A 16,869-nucleotide genomic window follows, 5' to 3' on the forward strand; every position below is an offset into this window, starting at 1 on the left:
CTATGGAAATAAGTAAATTATAAATGTTCATTCTTTTAACACGATTCTTAAGCTCCAGATTTTTTATTAACAGTAAATTTTATCTCATTTTTTAAGAGAACACATTGTATATGGACAGGCAACACTAAAGCAAAGGATTTGCTGATTATTCTTACTATTTATCCTATAAGTGGACTAGTCTAATCATAAACAAACTCCCTCCACCTAGTAATGGGACATCCCTTCTTGATTCAGTCTGTTTTCCACCTAGCCTTTCTTTTCAGTATATCATTTATTTATAATGTACGTTACAAGGTTAGGTTTTTAAGAAAGCTTAGAAAGTCAGCGAGTAGCATATTATTTCATGCTTTGTGATGAACAAGGATTTCCTTTTAATACAGTGACAAGAGTGTAGGTCAGTGCCCTTAGAGGAATGGGCTTCACTCCACGACATCATGATCTGCACTGGTTTTCATTTCATAAAAAACAGGTTATTATAATTATGAGAAAGCCTAGGTCCTGAAATCGGTTGAAAAGAAAAACTTAACAATTTCAAAATTGTATATAAAGATGTATTTTAAACTCAATTATTATAATACATGTACACGTATATGGTAAGACCATCACCGCCTGAGTTTTGTCCGGGGGGGGGGGGGGGGGGGGTGTTAGTATCTTGTTTTGTGCTAGCTATAAAGTGTACAGGTCATTTAGTTTGATTTCTAGAGCAGCATTGAAGCATTTTTGTCTCAAGCACTTCAAGACAACTTTCCCAGTTAAAACTGTTCATAATTTACTTCATCGTCGAGTGTACATGAGGCGCGCTCTCTAGTAAGAGAGTACATGTAATATGAATTTCTTAAGAATCATCTATTTTTCTCAGAATTATCAGTGGCGGATCCAGGAATTTCATAACGAGAGGGCGCAGTAGAAGGCAGGGGGTCTGGGGGCTGTATTGAAACCCCAGTGAGTCCAGGGCAAAGCCCTGATGGGGGTTCGGGGGCGAAGCTCCCGGAAGCTGACGAATTCTTACAAATAAGAGGTGTTTTTTCCTTGATTTTAGCATAATGAACACATAAGTTCTACATACAAAAAATTCAAACGGGGGTGGGGGGCGCACGCCAGGCGCGCCGGTGCTGGATCCGCCTTTGATTATAATCTACGCTAATAAATGACCAAATAGTGGCATGTCTTAGATATTCGTTAATCTGTTGTATTTGGTTATGACATTTGAGAAAGTCAATTGTACATCTTGTGTAATGAAGTATCGCAACTATGTCACTCCTTGATGACGGAAAAATCTTGCATATACGTTCCATAGATATTGATTGATTAGTCAGGCAAGCTTTTTGAAAAGCTATTACTTGTACACATTAAAATTGCACTACTCAACGTTGTAGTGGTTATCTACATCGATAAAATTTCTTAGATACCACTGGGTTATGATCTTGATGAATGCATTCTATAGAACACATTGTCAAAGAGGAAGGACAACAATTTAATACCCAGTCTTCAGATAATGCGTTCATTCGTTGAACTTTATGCTTTTTTTTTTTTTGAGGGGGGGGGGGGGGGGCACTGAAACTCGTGCTTAATTATCATTTTTTTTTTAAATTTTCATTTTGAATAAATAATTAATGAATTATTAATAGGGAATAAAATCAAGACACTTCAACTCCTGTAGCATGAAAATTGAATTTAGTGAAAAGAGGTTTTGTGGATTTATGAACTCCGCAATGTGCTCTCCACAGAAGAAAGAAATAATCAAGATAAATTGGTTTCTTAAGTATTTCCAAAATTTCTTTAATGGGGTGTGCTCCAAAGCCCTGATTCAATCACACCTGTATCCAACCTTATTAATAATATATTATTTTTCTTAACCCCTTCCATCAATATCATGCAAAGCGGGAATTATGAGAAAAGGGGAGGATTCTCATATAAGTACCCAAAACGTGGAGCGGGGGAGGGGGTGCATAACATTTTCACCGATTCTTTTGTTGAACGTAGGACGGTAGCAGGGAGAGTGTGGCTAATTTTGGTCAAAATTTGAGGCATGTTACCGGATATTGTTACCGGATATTGCATATGCAAACAATGAATTTTTTAAGCTTGGTTACAAGTTCTAAAAAACTTTTGACCGACACAATCAAACATACATATATATTTGATAAAATGAATACGAATTTACTTAATTAATTCATTTATGTAATGAGAATATTTTAGCACATTAATGAATACGGGCTAGGCTAGTGGACCAAATAATAAAATAATAAAATAGACTGAGATTTGAAATATAAATAGTGAATACAGCCTATCTCTTTACATATTTTCAAATTTGATTTAAAAAAAAAAAAGATGAAAAAGTGATTGCAAAATAAAAAACCACCTGACCAGAAGGCCCACTTTAATCTTAACAAATAATTTCATTAATAAGGCAACTAATTCTGAACAATATTTGCATATATAATATACTGTTACATAGACAGAGATGTGTGTCATGTACAACCAAGTACAAATTCAAATTACTTATTTAATAGGTAAAACCCCTTATAAAAACTTCAAAGGGAAAACTGGACCTTTATGACTATAGGCTTAATTCATCTTTTTCCATTAAAATCATTTATTATTTTAAAAAAATCAAACTCGCTGTGTTTCTTCAGAATAGGGTGTACTTTTATGTTCCTAAAATTATAAGAATGAAATCTAATACACTGAAGATGCCAAAGCCAAAATGCTTGCCTGAGTCATTTTGTGTCTATTGCTCTTAAAGAGATTATTTTTAAAGATTTTTCCCCTCCATATTCCCATGAAAAATGTTGACACCTATATACATGTAAAATTTAACCCCTAATTTTAGTCCTTTTCTAATCCAAATGTCCATAATTTAAACAAAATTAAATACTGACACATAGATACATGCAAAATGAAAACCCCACTTTTAGCCCTTTCCTAACCCCAATGTTTATAATTTGAAAAAACTAAATCTATATGATGTTGTAATGTTGGCATATGAATTTGCTTTATAAATGTCACCCTGCTAATTATCACTTATACATATTCTCAGGCAAAACTTTTAACCCCTCTGCAGCTCTATCCTCGCCTTATGGCCAATGAAAAAAACTTGAATCTATGCTCATTAAGAAAACTCTTGGATAACATTTGTCTTATATGATTAAGTTGTTCTTAATTGTTCTTAAGGTATTCAATGTATAATGACCATATTCTGTACCTAATAAATGAATGGTCCAGTGTTTTTAATCAAATTAGCATTTTGAAGATGTTATCAAATAAAAGTATACCACCAAAGGAATTTACAAAATTTTGATTATTGTCCAATTAATTGCACCTTGAATATTATATTGAAGTCTATGGGCAGCGCATGTTTTGTTTAGATATTCAAAAAGGTAATTTGAACCTCATACAAATCTCTTGTGAAAATATGCATAAACTCTCTCTTTATTGAAATATGAAATAAAATAAGTCATCTACCACAGATATATTGTCAAAATTTAAATTTTCTTCTTTGCATCAAGGGCAGATAACTCTTGAAAATGTTTACGGTGCAAAATGGTCATGCAGTTTCTAATATGTTATCAGTCATGTGAATTTGGTTCATTTTACTTTCATCATTAATATCTAGCAATACATATTTAACTAGTTTAAAATAATTCAAAATTGCTCAATATTCCTTCATTATACATTGAATACCTTAAAATAACAGATTTTTAATGACATTATCCCATTTTTCATATTTCTTCATTATCTCCCCTTGAAAAAAGATGCAGCACCTTTATTTGAATAAGCTTTATTCCTTTTAAGCAGAGATACATTGTACCAAATGTGGTTTACATTGACCAAATGTTAGAAAAAAAAGAAAATGTTAAAAGTTAATGGAGGACAAACAGTCAAAACATAAATGTTGCATTGTTGGATACCAGAAACTTCTTTTTATCAGAATTGTGCAATTGAGCCTTTGGATCAGGTGAGCTAAATTCCATATCCATGTTTAGCTATGGACCTCACTGTTTAAACAGGTGTGCTATATCTTCTTGAAGTAATGTACACCATATACAAATGTTATTTTTAAGGCAACTCACTTCAATTTATTAATACTGGTACAATTTAGAAGATCTGAATTCCACTGGCAACTGTCAAAGGCAATCTAGTCTCACTTATAGATGAATCAGAATGTTTTTAAATGTACTTTTAAAGCTTTAATTCAATTGTCACAGCAGAATTTGTTTAACTTCCAAGAAATATTTTTCGAACTGGCTGGCTCTCTCAGTTGGACATTCAAGCACTCAAAATGGCTGCATGATTATTTTTTCTGATGAACACTAGGAATTTTCTTTTGTCCTGGTTTTCTTCTTTAGCCCACCATCTTGCATGCATCTATATTGAAATTAAATTTAAATGATCATTTAATCATGCATGTTTAAAAAAAACACTTCAAATTATCAAATCCTTCCTGCATATATATATATATATATATATATATATATATATATATATATATAAAACAGTGTATTATTTGAATTTGGAATTATTCGCAAATGTACATGTAATCTGGTTCCCCTTAAAAATTAGAAAGGCTATAATTCTGTCAAAAATCAATAAAGTGGAATGAAATGCAAACTTGATCTGTAACTTAATTATCAAGGTACACACACATGTACTAAAAATCAGCTAAATACACATGTACACTGTATCTGCGGGTGTTTAGTATGCTGGCATATTTCTGCCCTCTACATGCAAGTTAAATTATGTTAACATGAAACATAATTATGTAGACATGCAATTTATCTATGTCAACATGCAAAATAATTATTTTAACATGCGAGATAAATATGTAGACATGCGACTTATTTATGTCAACATGCAAGATACATGTAATTATGTAGATATGCAACTTATTTATCTCAACATGCAAGATAATAATGTTAACATGCAGCTTATATTTTTCAACATGCGACTTATTTATGTCAACATGCGAGTTATATTTTACACGCAAGATGATTATGTTAACATGCAACTTATTTATGTCAACATGTGACTTATTCATGTCAACATGCAACTTATTTATGTCAACATGCGAGTTACATTTAAACAAGCAAAATAATTATGTCAACATATGCATGCAAGATAATAAGTTGCATGTCAACAAACATATCTCACATACTGACATAATAAATTAACCCGCATGTCAACATAATTATCTTGCATGTTGACATAAATAAGTTGCATGTTAACATTAATTATCTTGCATGTTGACATAAATAAGTCGCATGTCTACATAATTATCTTGCATGTTAACATAAATTAGTCGCATGTCAACATAATTCTGTTACATCTTGCTTGTATGATGTCATATAATGGCGTGCATAAGTAAAGTTTAAAATTAGATTCTCTTGAGAAGTTGGAAACTTGCAGGTAACATAATTATTTTGCATGTTGGCATAAATAAGTTGCATATCTACATAATTATGTTGCATGTAAACATAATTTATCTTGCATGTAGGGGGCAGAAATATGCCACCAATGCCCATAGTTTAGAAAAAAAATCCAGAAAACCAAGTGATAAAGACTGACAGACAGACTGAAAGACAGATAAAGGGGAAACCTGTAGTCCCCTTCGGTTTCACTGGTCAAGGGGACTAAAATAATTACATATGGTGTACAAATATTTTGGAGACTCTCTGGAACAGTAGTACATTCATTAATTTTAAAATGAACATCATGAAAATATTGATCTTAGTACATGTACATGATGTGTCATAATAGAACATGCTAACTAAATAAATTAAAAGGAAAATCCCACTTTTCAGAGCACGGTTTTAATAAAACAAAAAGTGTGGAAAACCAAATGGGACAGACTGACAGACAGTCAAGGAGAAAATCTATAGTTCTCTCCAGTTTAAACGACATGGGACTATTAAAATAAGAAGTTTACACCCCCTCAAATGTTAAACATATAAAAAGACCCTTCTTTTTTGGATTGAGATTTTTTTTTTTTTTTTTAAAGTGATATTCTTACATTTGGTGATCCAAACAGAATTATAAAATTTAAAACTAGATTTACATAAAATTTTAATGAATAATGAGTAGAGAAAACATTTTTTAAACATTAGAAATTTTAATCTATCCATTTTAGCTAAATCATCGTATTGACCGAAAAAACAGCAATAATTGTTTTATTATATGATTAAATGACACACACTCATTAAGCAATCCATGCCATCTTACTTGTTCACATCTATTGAAGTACTACCTGAACATAATGAGAGAAACAGGGTTAAAAAACAACCAGTTTTATCACATGTATTTTGGAATTTTTAATTCTAGTTTAGGGTCAATGTAGAGGAAATAAATGTCAGGCACATATATAGGATTGATTTTGAAAATGGGGGCATTAGAAGGGGAAAAAAATGACAACTTACCTGAAAACAAACTTTTGACTAGTGCCCCCCCCCCCCCCCAAAAAAAGGAAAAGAATTCTCCCAACTCAAAATTTTATTTAGTGGGATATAAAGATCCATAAACGAGGGGAGTGGGGCTTTCATTGAAATTTTTTATACTTAAAATTTAAAATAAAACTTTACATTCTCAAAAGGTGGGGAGAGAGCGGCAGTCCTCCTGCAACCCACCACTCCCACCCCTCACCAAAGAATCAATGTGCCTTTAATGTTATGTTCATATGAATGGAAGTCAGGTGCAAGTGAAATAACTTTCCAAAACTATTTGCATCAATTTGGAATTTCCCTATCTATTTTTGGTCAAATGTAGAATAAATAATTCCTTATATTGACCAGAAAGGTCACGTGCAGGTCAATATAACGTAGTATTTTTCTAACATTGTTGGATCTCAGCCAATCAGAGAGATGGGAATTATTCAATCATATAATAAATAAATATATATATATTACCGTATATACTCGCCTATAAGTTGGTTCGCATATAAGTCGGTTGTATTTTTTAAGCTTTTATTAGAGGGATTGACCATGTTGACCGTCTAAAATATCAGTCTTTTATAACTCGCCTATAAGTCGGACAAAGAGTTTTGGTCCAAATTACAACTCCCAAAAAACCGACTTATAGGCGAGTATATACGGTATATATACACTGTACTGTAGAAAGCCTGTCCACTGCTAGAATTCATTCACCATTTTTTAATAAATATGTTGTCAACTTACATGACTTAGTGTCTTCAACTTATCCCTCTTATCTATTCAGTTAAACTTACATAATTAACATGATTAACCATGTTATCTGACACATTTGCTTTCAACAGATTTTATCATAATCTAAAAATATCTCATGATTTTATTGCAATTATAAATTCATAAAATTTATATGTCCTTATTTGTCGCACATAGTCTCTTAATTAGGGGTGTTTGTTATACATGGACCAGTATATATGGAGATAACTTTCAACTGAAGTTGGTTACCAGTTAAAGGCAATCTTAATTATCTTTACTTTTTTGGTTGTCAATTTAAAAATCAGAAAAGAATTCAAGTCATCTTAATTTAAGTACGACTTCACTGTACTTTACAAAATGTAAACTTTTTTTTTTTGAGATATAGAATTTTGGATTACCATGATTACTGATTCTATAAACATGATAAATTATATTTATAAACAAACCTTATCATAATGATTGAAGAACACATTTATTCTTATTAATAACAATTTTACAGTGGAAACTTCAAGGAATTTTTTTTTAATATTCTATAGAACACGTAGAACAAAAGTAAAAAAAATTAAGTGATATGCATCAATATATATCATAAAACACAAGTCAAAATATTGTGACAGTCATGATTAAATTTTTTTGCATTTTGATACTCATCCCTACTTTTAATTAAATGAATATTTACTCTACACTTTGTGTAAGTTTTGAATGAAAAAGCATTTATGAGATTAGACTCAAAGCAAAGTTAGGGGGCTTATGAACAACAAAACAAGAGGCCCATGGGCAACAACACTCACCTATCAGTCACTTTGGCCCTGCTGTTCTGCCACAGATTTTTCCCCCAATATACATGTGTTCCTAATGGCTATGTAAAATTTTGATCGTCTTTTGTGGCCCAACCCTATATATAGGGGCCATCATTTAATAAAAAATGAATCTACGCTACCAGAGGATGCTTCTTACATTATTATGTTTCATCGTGGCTTTAATGTTCTTGAGAAGAATTAAGCATTTTAAAGATTTATCCAATGTAATCCCTATTGTGGCCCCACCCTACCCCCAGGGGCCATGATCTGAACAATTTAAAACCTACACTACCTAAGAAAGCTTTCACCTATTTTCATCTTTTCTAGTCCAGTATTTCTTGAGAAGAAGATATTTAAAATTTTTCCTATATATTTCAATGTAAAGTTTTGATTCCCTATTGTGGCCCTATCCTACCCCCAGGGGACATGTTTTGAACAATTTACAATCTACACTACCTCGATCAGGAAGCTTTCAACTAAATTTCATCTTTACTAGTCCAGTAGTCTTGAGAAGAAGAATTTTAAAGATGTTTTTCCTACAATATTTTCAATGTAAAACATCCATTCCCTATTGTGGCCCCACCCTACTCCCGGGGACCATGATCTGAACAATTTATAATCTAATCTTCCTTAAGAAGCATTTATATGAGTATCAGCGTTTCTGCCACAGTGGTTCTTGAGAAGAAGATATCTGAAGATTTTCCCTATATATTTTATTGTAAAATTTTCATCCCCTAATTTGTGGCCCCATCATGCCCTGTGGGGGCAAGATTTGAATAATTTACAATCTACACTACCTCAGGAAGCTTACATATAAGTTTCAGCTTTTCTGGCTCATTGCTTCTTGAAAGAATATGTTTCAATGGCCCCACCCTATTTTTGCATTTCTTGATTATCTCCCCTTGGAAGGAAACTTGGCCCTTCATTTTAAAATTTAGAATCCCCTTTACCCAGGAATGCTTTGTACCAACTTTGCTTAATATTGGCCCAGTGCTTCTTGAGAAGAAGTTGAAAACATGTGAAAAGTTTACAGATGGACGGACAGACACTGGACAATATGTGATCTAACTTGAACTTTCAGCTCAGGTGAGCTAAAACTGGAAAAAGGGTGGGAAGGGGGGTGTTAAGTCATACATGCACCTTGTCCATTAGCTTTCATGAAAATTAAAAATATATGTACATGTATTTTTAAAAAAATCAATGTGAGAAGCTACATCAGGGTTTGAAATTAACAGTCGCCCAATCGCAATTTGCGACTAATGTTCCATATGGGCGACTTAAAATTACGTTCAAGTTGCCCACATGGCGATTAGAAAATTTACGATAATAAATATTTGTTTTTCAATTTTGTCCGAATGTTTTGTTTTTTTCTCTTGAAAAATTTCATAATCAGTAAAGTGCTTTATGATTACCCGTAAGAAGTACTTATACATAAAGCATCTAAGTGATTGTGTCAGGCACAATGTGACATCGACGGGTCAATAAGCCCAAGAAACCAAAAGTTCTGTTGTTATTTGTGAATGAAAACGTGCCATGTGCTCTATATATGATATTGAATGATCATATCAATCTTCATAAACAGAAGAGTTCCACTTCAAATTTAGATAAGTCGTGCATAATGTTACAACGGATAGAAAAAAAAACACAAAACACATGATAAAAAAGAAAAGAAAAATGGGGTTATTGTTTTTATATTCAATAGAAGGTGTGATAATCTGTGGGTGAATAAATTTTGATGTGGGCCCCAGAATTGAGGTTCAGTAGCCCACATTGCTATCAAAGATTACAAGTTAGTTTAAAACCCTGTACATGTAAAAATTAGTTAAAATTAAATGGTAGTAATTAAAATTGCTAGGTCATTAACAATCAAGATAATTGATATAAATGTTTAATTCACTTACCAACAATGAGATCCAAGTTCAAAGAGCCATATTTCCAATGGTTGATTCTTTGTCATCAAAACTCCTAAAATCCGTCTTAGTCTTAACTCGCACATCTTCCTTAAATTTTTGAGAATCATGATTTTTGTTAATTTTGTCAGTTCAACAGTATTTCCTGACTTAATGGAAGTCTGAAAAAAGTCCTGAGGATAACACTCTACTATTCTTTTTTTTCACACTCCCATGGAATTTATTCTGATTTGTCATATTTGGTTTCTCACAATCCTTAAATCTTTCTATTGTGGCTATACATGCTTCCTTTAAACTTGGTTGATATCATGTGTTCTATGATCCACCACAAGCTGTAGAACAGACGTCCTTCTTCTTACAGGGTTTGTTGATAAGAAATGTTCATAACTAAAAAGATAAAGTGATTCCCATCTATTAGAATGTTGCAGACCTTTAATGAAATATCAAGATTACAAACAGTATTTAAGCTCAAAGGTGCATTGAAACATTACTAATTGTGAGCATTGCAAACATAGATCTCTAAAACATCAGAGGTGGGATGAGTTGTCATGGAGGAATAAGCATCCCCTGTCAACTAGTTACACCTACTGTGAGCTCCTTGTCATAATAGGGTGAAATGGATAAATCTGTAGACAATTCAGTATGAAAATAATGGCATAACAATTTCTGTATGAAAAACATCGATCAGTAAACATTTGACTTATCTGTACAGTAGACTGTATTTGTTAACAAGGTCATTGTATCAAACACAGAATTTGCAAAATGTTCAACCTGTATCATCAACTTATTTGCCAATAGCTTGCCTCATTTTAGTAATTGTTTGTACTAGGTACACATGCTCTTGTCCTTTGAATCAAATGGGAGTCATAAACTCCATATGAAGGTGATAATGCTACATAAGTAAGGGAAGTTAATAATAGAAAAATTAAAGTTATGTGTTTATCATAAAATTTAGTTGTTACTTTGCCATTAATGTCTTTGTCTAGTAAAATATTCAAATATGAAACAGATGTATATGCCTCTGTGGTGTCTTTAATTTTGAGTTCAAAGAGATAATTACATGTGAATGAAAAAAAAAATTAAATATAATGAATAGTGATCAATCTCAAAAAATGTATAAACATTACAAATCTGTGAAGTGCCTTGCAAAAACAAGGACCCCCTGGAAATCCCAGAGGTGGGATCAGGTGTCTAGGAGGAGTAAGCATCCTCTGTTGACCGGTCACACCTGAATAAGTTAATGTAGGAATAAAAATGAATAATTACTGTCCATTGATAAAGCATCATCAATATGTCATTATACATGATATATCTAATCATGTACCATTAGTATATATAGGACAGGAAATACAAAATATAGTTATTTATAAAACAGTGTACAGTGCTACCTCGGTATATTGCCAGCTTTTGTCCAAGGCAGATTTTGGCATTATAGCGAGGGTGGCAATATAACGAATTCTGCCATAAATTACAATTCAGTGGGTAATCAAAGCAAAATAAATAGTTTATGTAATTCATTTCAGTTACAGTCTGTTAATGTCATGCTTGTGCACATACGTATAAGGGAAGCTCTCGTTTCTTTTTGAAAAAGAAGTCATTATTTTTTTAGTTTACAATATTTTTACTGAAAAGAAACAAAATGTCAGAATATTGAACACCTGTCAATTCCCTGCTCTTTCGCCATGCTCTAAGAATTTAATAACCTGATAACAAAGATGTCAGTAGCCGTTATAGCCTCTCGGTATTAAAAAAGTTTTGAGAATTATTATTAATCTCATCTGAATCGAAAGTAGATTTTTTTCACCGTCTCAAGAATTTCTGAATCAGTTAAAAAGTTTGGTTGGTAAAGTGTCATGACGAATGGCAAGTCACGTGTCAGAATACGTCAACCTGTTGTAATAAACATGCATTCTTATGTTTGCTGGTACCTGTGTACTTCTCTTCCGATTCTGTTTTGATATTTATCAATCAACCCAATCTGTGCCCAACAATTTATGAAAAATTCAGGGGTAACAGAATCCTTAATATTTTCACGTGCGGAATTATAGTAGTCTAAAAATAGAGGTGGGATTTCCTTTTGATCGATAGAATGGCTTCTTAATCTAAGAGGACACAAATGAATATTTGCATTTATTATGGTTGGGGGCATTATCCATGATAAGCAATAATCGGCGATTTACAATCAAATAGATCGAACATTGATCAATCAATTTTTTTTTCTCGTAATCCAAATTTGTACGCTTTCTCTTGCCTGACGTTTCCATTACTGTGATGAAATAATTCTTCTTTCTTATAAAAACACGCCAAAGACATTGCTAATTTTGAGTTTTATTCACCAATTATTTTTAATTTAGCTGAATTCCTTGTCCAGCCCATTACGCTTCACCGCAACCACTGTCAAAGCACGGGTGTGTTGTCCAAATTACTGACCCGCTCTAGGTAATTGGCATTGTTCTCGAGGGTTTTCCTTATATAATTTGACCTTTTGTTTCCTAAAACCAGTGGCGGATGGCAATAAGCAGGGGTGGCAATATAACGGGTGTATTAACAAAAGGGGGAAATCCGTTCTTCGAGAATTCTTGGCAATAAGCGAGGGTGGCAATATAACGGAGGGCAATATACCAAGGTAGCACTGTATTTTCAACTTCAGCTAGGTCATCATATTAAAAAAAATCATATATTTCCAAACATTGAGGAGTTTCATTGTATTTAATCTTGTAAATAATGTATCTGACCAGCAACATATGGCATGTGGCTTAATTGTGCTATTACGCATGCATCAAAATTTATTTCTAATTATAGCTTTCCTTAGTGTGCACACGGCCTTAATGCAAAGAAATTTGATGCGCAGTAAATTAATTTGAATTAACTTATTTGCATTAAATTGTCCATGTGAATGTGGTTCAAATTTAATCTGTATTAACTTACGTTTAATTCGAATTAAACCCTCCTTGTGAAGACGACATTAAATGTACATATCTCATACTGTACACCCTCATCAAAACTTCACAACCAGATAATACATATTCTTGTCAGCTGTCAAAATCACATTCGCATGATTAAAATGAAAGTGAACGTGAAGTTGAATACCGATCCCGATTAGAATGAAGACAATTAAAGGACTGTTAAGGACCCTCTATACACTAAATCAAAAATGTTTTTAGTCCAAGATAAATAAATTGAACACTTTATTTGCATGTGTTATCTCACTCAAGTAAACAATGTGTAGAGATTTCTGTTCATCAATACTTTAATGTCTTTGAATATTTTTCTTAGGGTGTAAACATGCCACGTACCCTGTGTTGAACATGTTGAAATTCAAGAAAATGAAGTAGATCTGATAAGCTCATTATTTATACCTTTATACAATATGATTTTTTTATTCAATTGTTAAGAATGCTTGTATTAACTAAAATTCAGTAACAGACTGCTAGGATTTCAATTTATCAAATTTGATTTAGACCCCAGGGCGAATTAGTCTCTATCTCAATAAAAATACCATAAAATCAGAGCTCTTTGGTGTGCAGTATATACTAGAGTGTAATTGATTTGTATGAGAAAACTGAAAATAATCATGGAGGGTAAAAAATTGGGGGGGGGGGGGGGGGGTTTACAATCTTTCAGATTTCTTCTAATTCCATCAAAAAATATATACAGAGAGATTAATTTATGCAATCTAAGTAATTATAATACACAGATGATAACATTTCTTGCTCATTTGAAATTACATATACATTTGTAATATTCTTGGCACACCGACTTGTTCACTATCAACAAAATGTTTTCCTTTTAAATTAAATTTTAATAATCTGGTTAAGTGGTACATTCTAACAGATACTCTTTATCAACAAACTTCTCTTAACATAATTGATCACTCAGGTTTACAGCGCCTGCCAGTCAATCGATATCAAACATTAATTAATAGAGTCCGGCCTCTAAAAGATTATGAGGCCCCTTATATTTTTTGTTGTATTGTCAAAATGTCTTTTATTGTCTTTTTTACTATTTTTAATACACTTACAAACAACTTGTTCCTTAGACACTAAATAATGATTAAATAACTTGAGTTTGGTCTGAATTTACTGTGCTTTTCCAGTCACTGCACTTAAAAATACTATTTTTGCATCTACTGTAAGTTTTACTCGCATTAAGGTGTTGATTATATACATGTACTGTAGAAGGACAAATTTTCGTGGGCATAAAATTTTGTTATTTCTTATGTTATCTGAGAAGGTTTTGTAGGCATTAAATTTCATTGTTATGAATGTAACCCTACTCATTATATTGAAATGTAATATTTCATGTGGGATTAACAACGAACAAATGACAAAATAAAGGAATATTTCTGCTTTAAAAGCATAATATTGTGTGTATATATATACACTGTATAGCCCTGGCCTTGGGGAACTGGAATCTTGCTCCCTCCCTCAATGATATACTTTAACTGTATAATAACATAATTGTATTCTCTGCAGTTGGAAAATCTTTTCATTAATTTTTCTTTTTAAATCCCTCAATAAAAAAAAAAATCTCTTCATTTTGAATTTCAGTGGTTGCATTATACCCCAATAAATACATGTATAGTGTGTACCCCTCCTTCTTTGTTTTTTGGGTTTTTTTTCTGAAAATAGAAGTGTGCACACCATAAAAGAGAATTTATAGTAGTTCGTATTTGTCTAATATATTAACACATTACATATGGAATGCCCCGATGACAACAATGGCCAATGGTGTAGTATTAATTATCTGTCCTGTTTTTTATGGAAAATAGCTTAATAATGAAAATTATCAGTATGACTGTCAGTTGCAAACAACTTTTTTTTTTTTTAATCCCATTTAAATACTTTTATTTTACTTTTTAGCTGGACTACATGTATCATTGGTGAAGTTCTTTGTCTTTTAAACTGAACCTTTAATTTTTTTTTATACTGGCACAATTAGCTGATAACATACAGACTTAATTTTAAATTTATTGATCCTCCCAAATTGGGCCAACAGACTGTCATTAAGGTAAATAAATATGTAAAACACTGATTCATGACTGTAGTATATTGAAATAATGCAGGAAAACATGTACAGATCATGTTGATACACAAACACATCATCATGAACTCCGATCATCAGAACTTCAGGTAGTTTTGTTTTTTTTTCTGACATGTAGGTTTTCACTATTAAATGAATATTATATAATTGCATTCATACCATAAACTTCTCTCTGCTGTGTTCTGAGAATCCATGAACATTGATAATTTCTGATCCGAAACCAATGAATCTACCTGAAATGTATTATAATATTATGCAGTTTTAAAACATAAATTCCATGATAAATAAATAGGAAAATATATTCTTTAATTACTGTAACTTAGTAGAAGTCACATCATTTTCATGAATCATCACAGCTATATATACATATTCTCTCAAAACTGTCCCAATGCAATAATGAGTGCATAACAATAAAATGACAAGTATCAATCTTTAAATTCACATACTTTGAAAACTTTGTACATTAAAATTAGGGCATGGCACTGTCTAAATGCACAGCATGTCTTTGACATTAATATCAACTTATATAGCTGCACTATACCCTCAGGTTGCCAGGGCTAGAAGACCACGTTGAAGCAGGGACCTATACATGCTTAACAATTATATCTATGTCCCTTGGAGAAGTAAACAGCTAACCCCCCCCCCCCCCCCCCCCCGTCATCATTTAAATTATTTCTAATATTTACGCCTCAGTTGTACATGTGTTTTTTTAGTTGACAGCTTAATATGTACACAATATTAACAATGCTTTTAGCAGCCCACGTACCTATATATAACCCAGGCAGACTGAACGTTTCCCCGGCCCATAACACGTTGTGACCGACTCTACTTTCGTTTTTAATATGAAACCTTCGAACTTGACATGACACATAAACAAGACGCGAAACGCAAGAAAACATTTAAAATTTCTAACAATATATTTTGCTACACATTTCAAAAGATCAACGTTGATTCAATAAAAATCGAAATATTAGATGCACGTACATGCAGAAATAGTTTCTCTCCGCGAGTACAACATATGCCAATACGGAATGTGTTTACCTTCCCAGAGACATAGAAGATTTCTTTATGTTTTCACTAACATTAATAATAATAACTTTTAGTTTAATGGTTTTAACCATTTATACTGCAATCATGCAACGATGCACATTGTAAGAATACAGCATATACATGTATACATATCGTAGGAAAATTATTGAGTAAACAATAATGCCGTAGTGTCATAATGGACACATATCTTTACTCATTTATTCATAGGCCATATTTAATACATGTACATAAAATTAATTTATTTATTTACAGATTTTGTACTTACCTTTTACAAAGTTTACTTCGTCCTCATGTACATGACTAAGTGTGAAACGGGTACTGTATTATGATGTCATTTACGACGTCATTTGATGTAACGAGCATGCGCACTCGCAATGTGTGTAAGTCTCGCCGAGAAGAAAAAATGATGGATCGGTGGTCATCTTATACACACTCATTACACAGATCTCATGCATCCGGTCAAATTAACACTTCATTTTTTTGAAATGGGATGCATCCTAGGACATTTTCTAGTTGATTTATGACAAAATCCAACTGAACACCACCATTTCGTGTTCATTTGGATTTTTCCGTGTTCATTTAAACGTGTGCCGTCTAAAGCACGTGTCCAATTGACAGGGTTTACAAACACACACACACACACACACACACACACACAAAAACATCTCTCGAATGTTATCTTATTAAGTACTATATTCTTTATATACTTCTGTTGCGAAGGATTTTTCAACGCACTGAGAGCAATCGTGTTTAAGGGTTACTGTAATTGTGGGATTCTTAGGAGATGCAGAGTCAATCCGATAGTACGAACTTAGACAGAAATATATGTAGCCGATATTTTAGGCTGAAATAAAATAACAAGAGGCCCATGGGCCACATCGCTCACCTGAGTAG

The 16,869-nt window shown here is 32.5% G+C and overlaps 1 long non-coding RNA gene across 2 annotated transcripts; it reads right to left on the reverse strand.

Annotated features, from left to right (window-relative positions):
• Positions 1-3,765: 3,765 nt before the first annotated feature.
• LOC133177429 (uncharacterized) lies at positions 3,766-15,945 on the reverse strand. 2 transcript variants are annotated; one of them, XR_009719684.1, is made up of 4 exons: positions 15,692-15,945; positions 15,085-15,158; positions 9,874-10,269; positions 3,766-4,368 (listed from the first exon to the last, which is right to left on the reverse strand). It is a non-coding gene; the product is annotated as an uncharacterized LOC133177429 (long non-coding RNA). The 2 variants fall into 2 exon arrangements; XR_009719685.1 differs by lacking the exons at positions 15,085-15,158; positions 15,692-15,945 and adding an exon at positions 12,811-12,908.
• Between the last annotated feature and the right edge of the window lie 924 nt (positions 15,946-16,869).

Source organism: Saccostrea echinata, unplaced genomic scaffold, assembly GCF_033153115.1.
Source record: "Saccostrea echinata isolate AGI-Se365-2 ecotype Australia unplaced genomic scaffold, CSIRO_AGI_Sech_v1 ptg000143l, whole genome shotgun sequence".
Classification (NCBI taxonomy): Eukaryota; Metazoa; Mollusca; class Bivalvia; order Ostreida; family Ostreidae; genus Saccostrea; species Saccostrea echinata.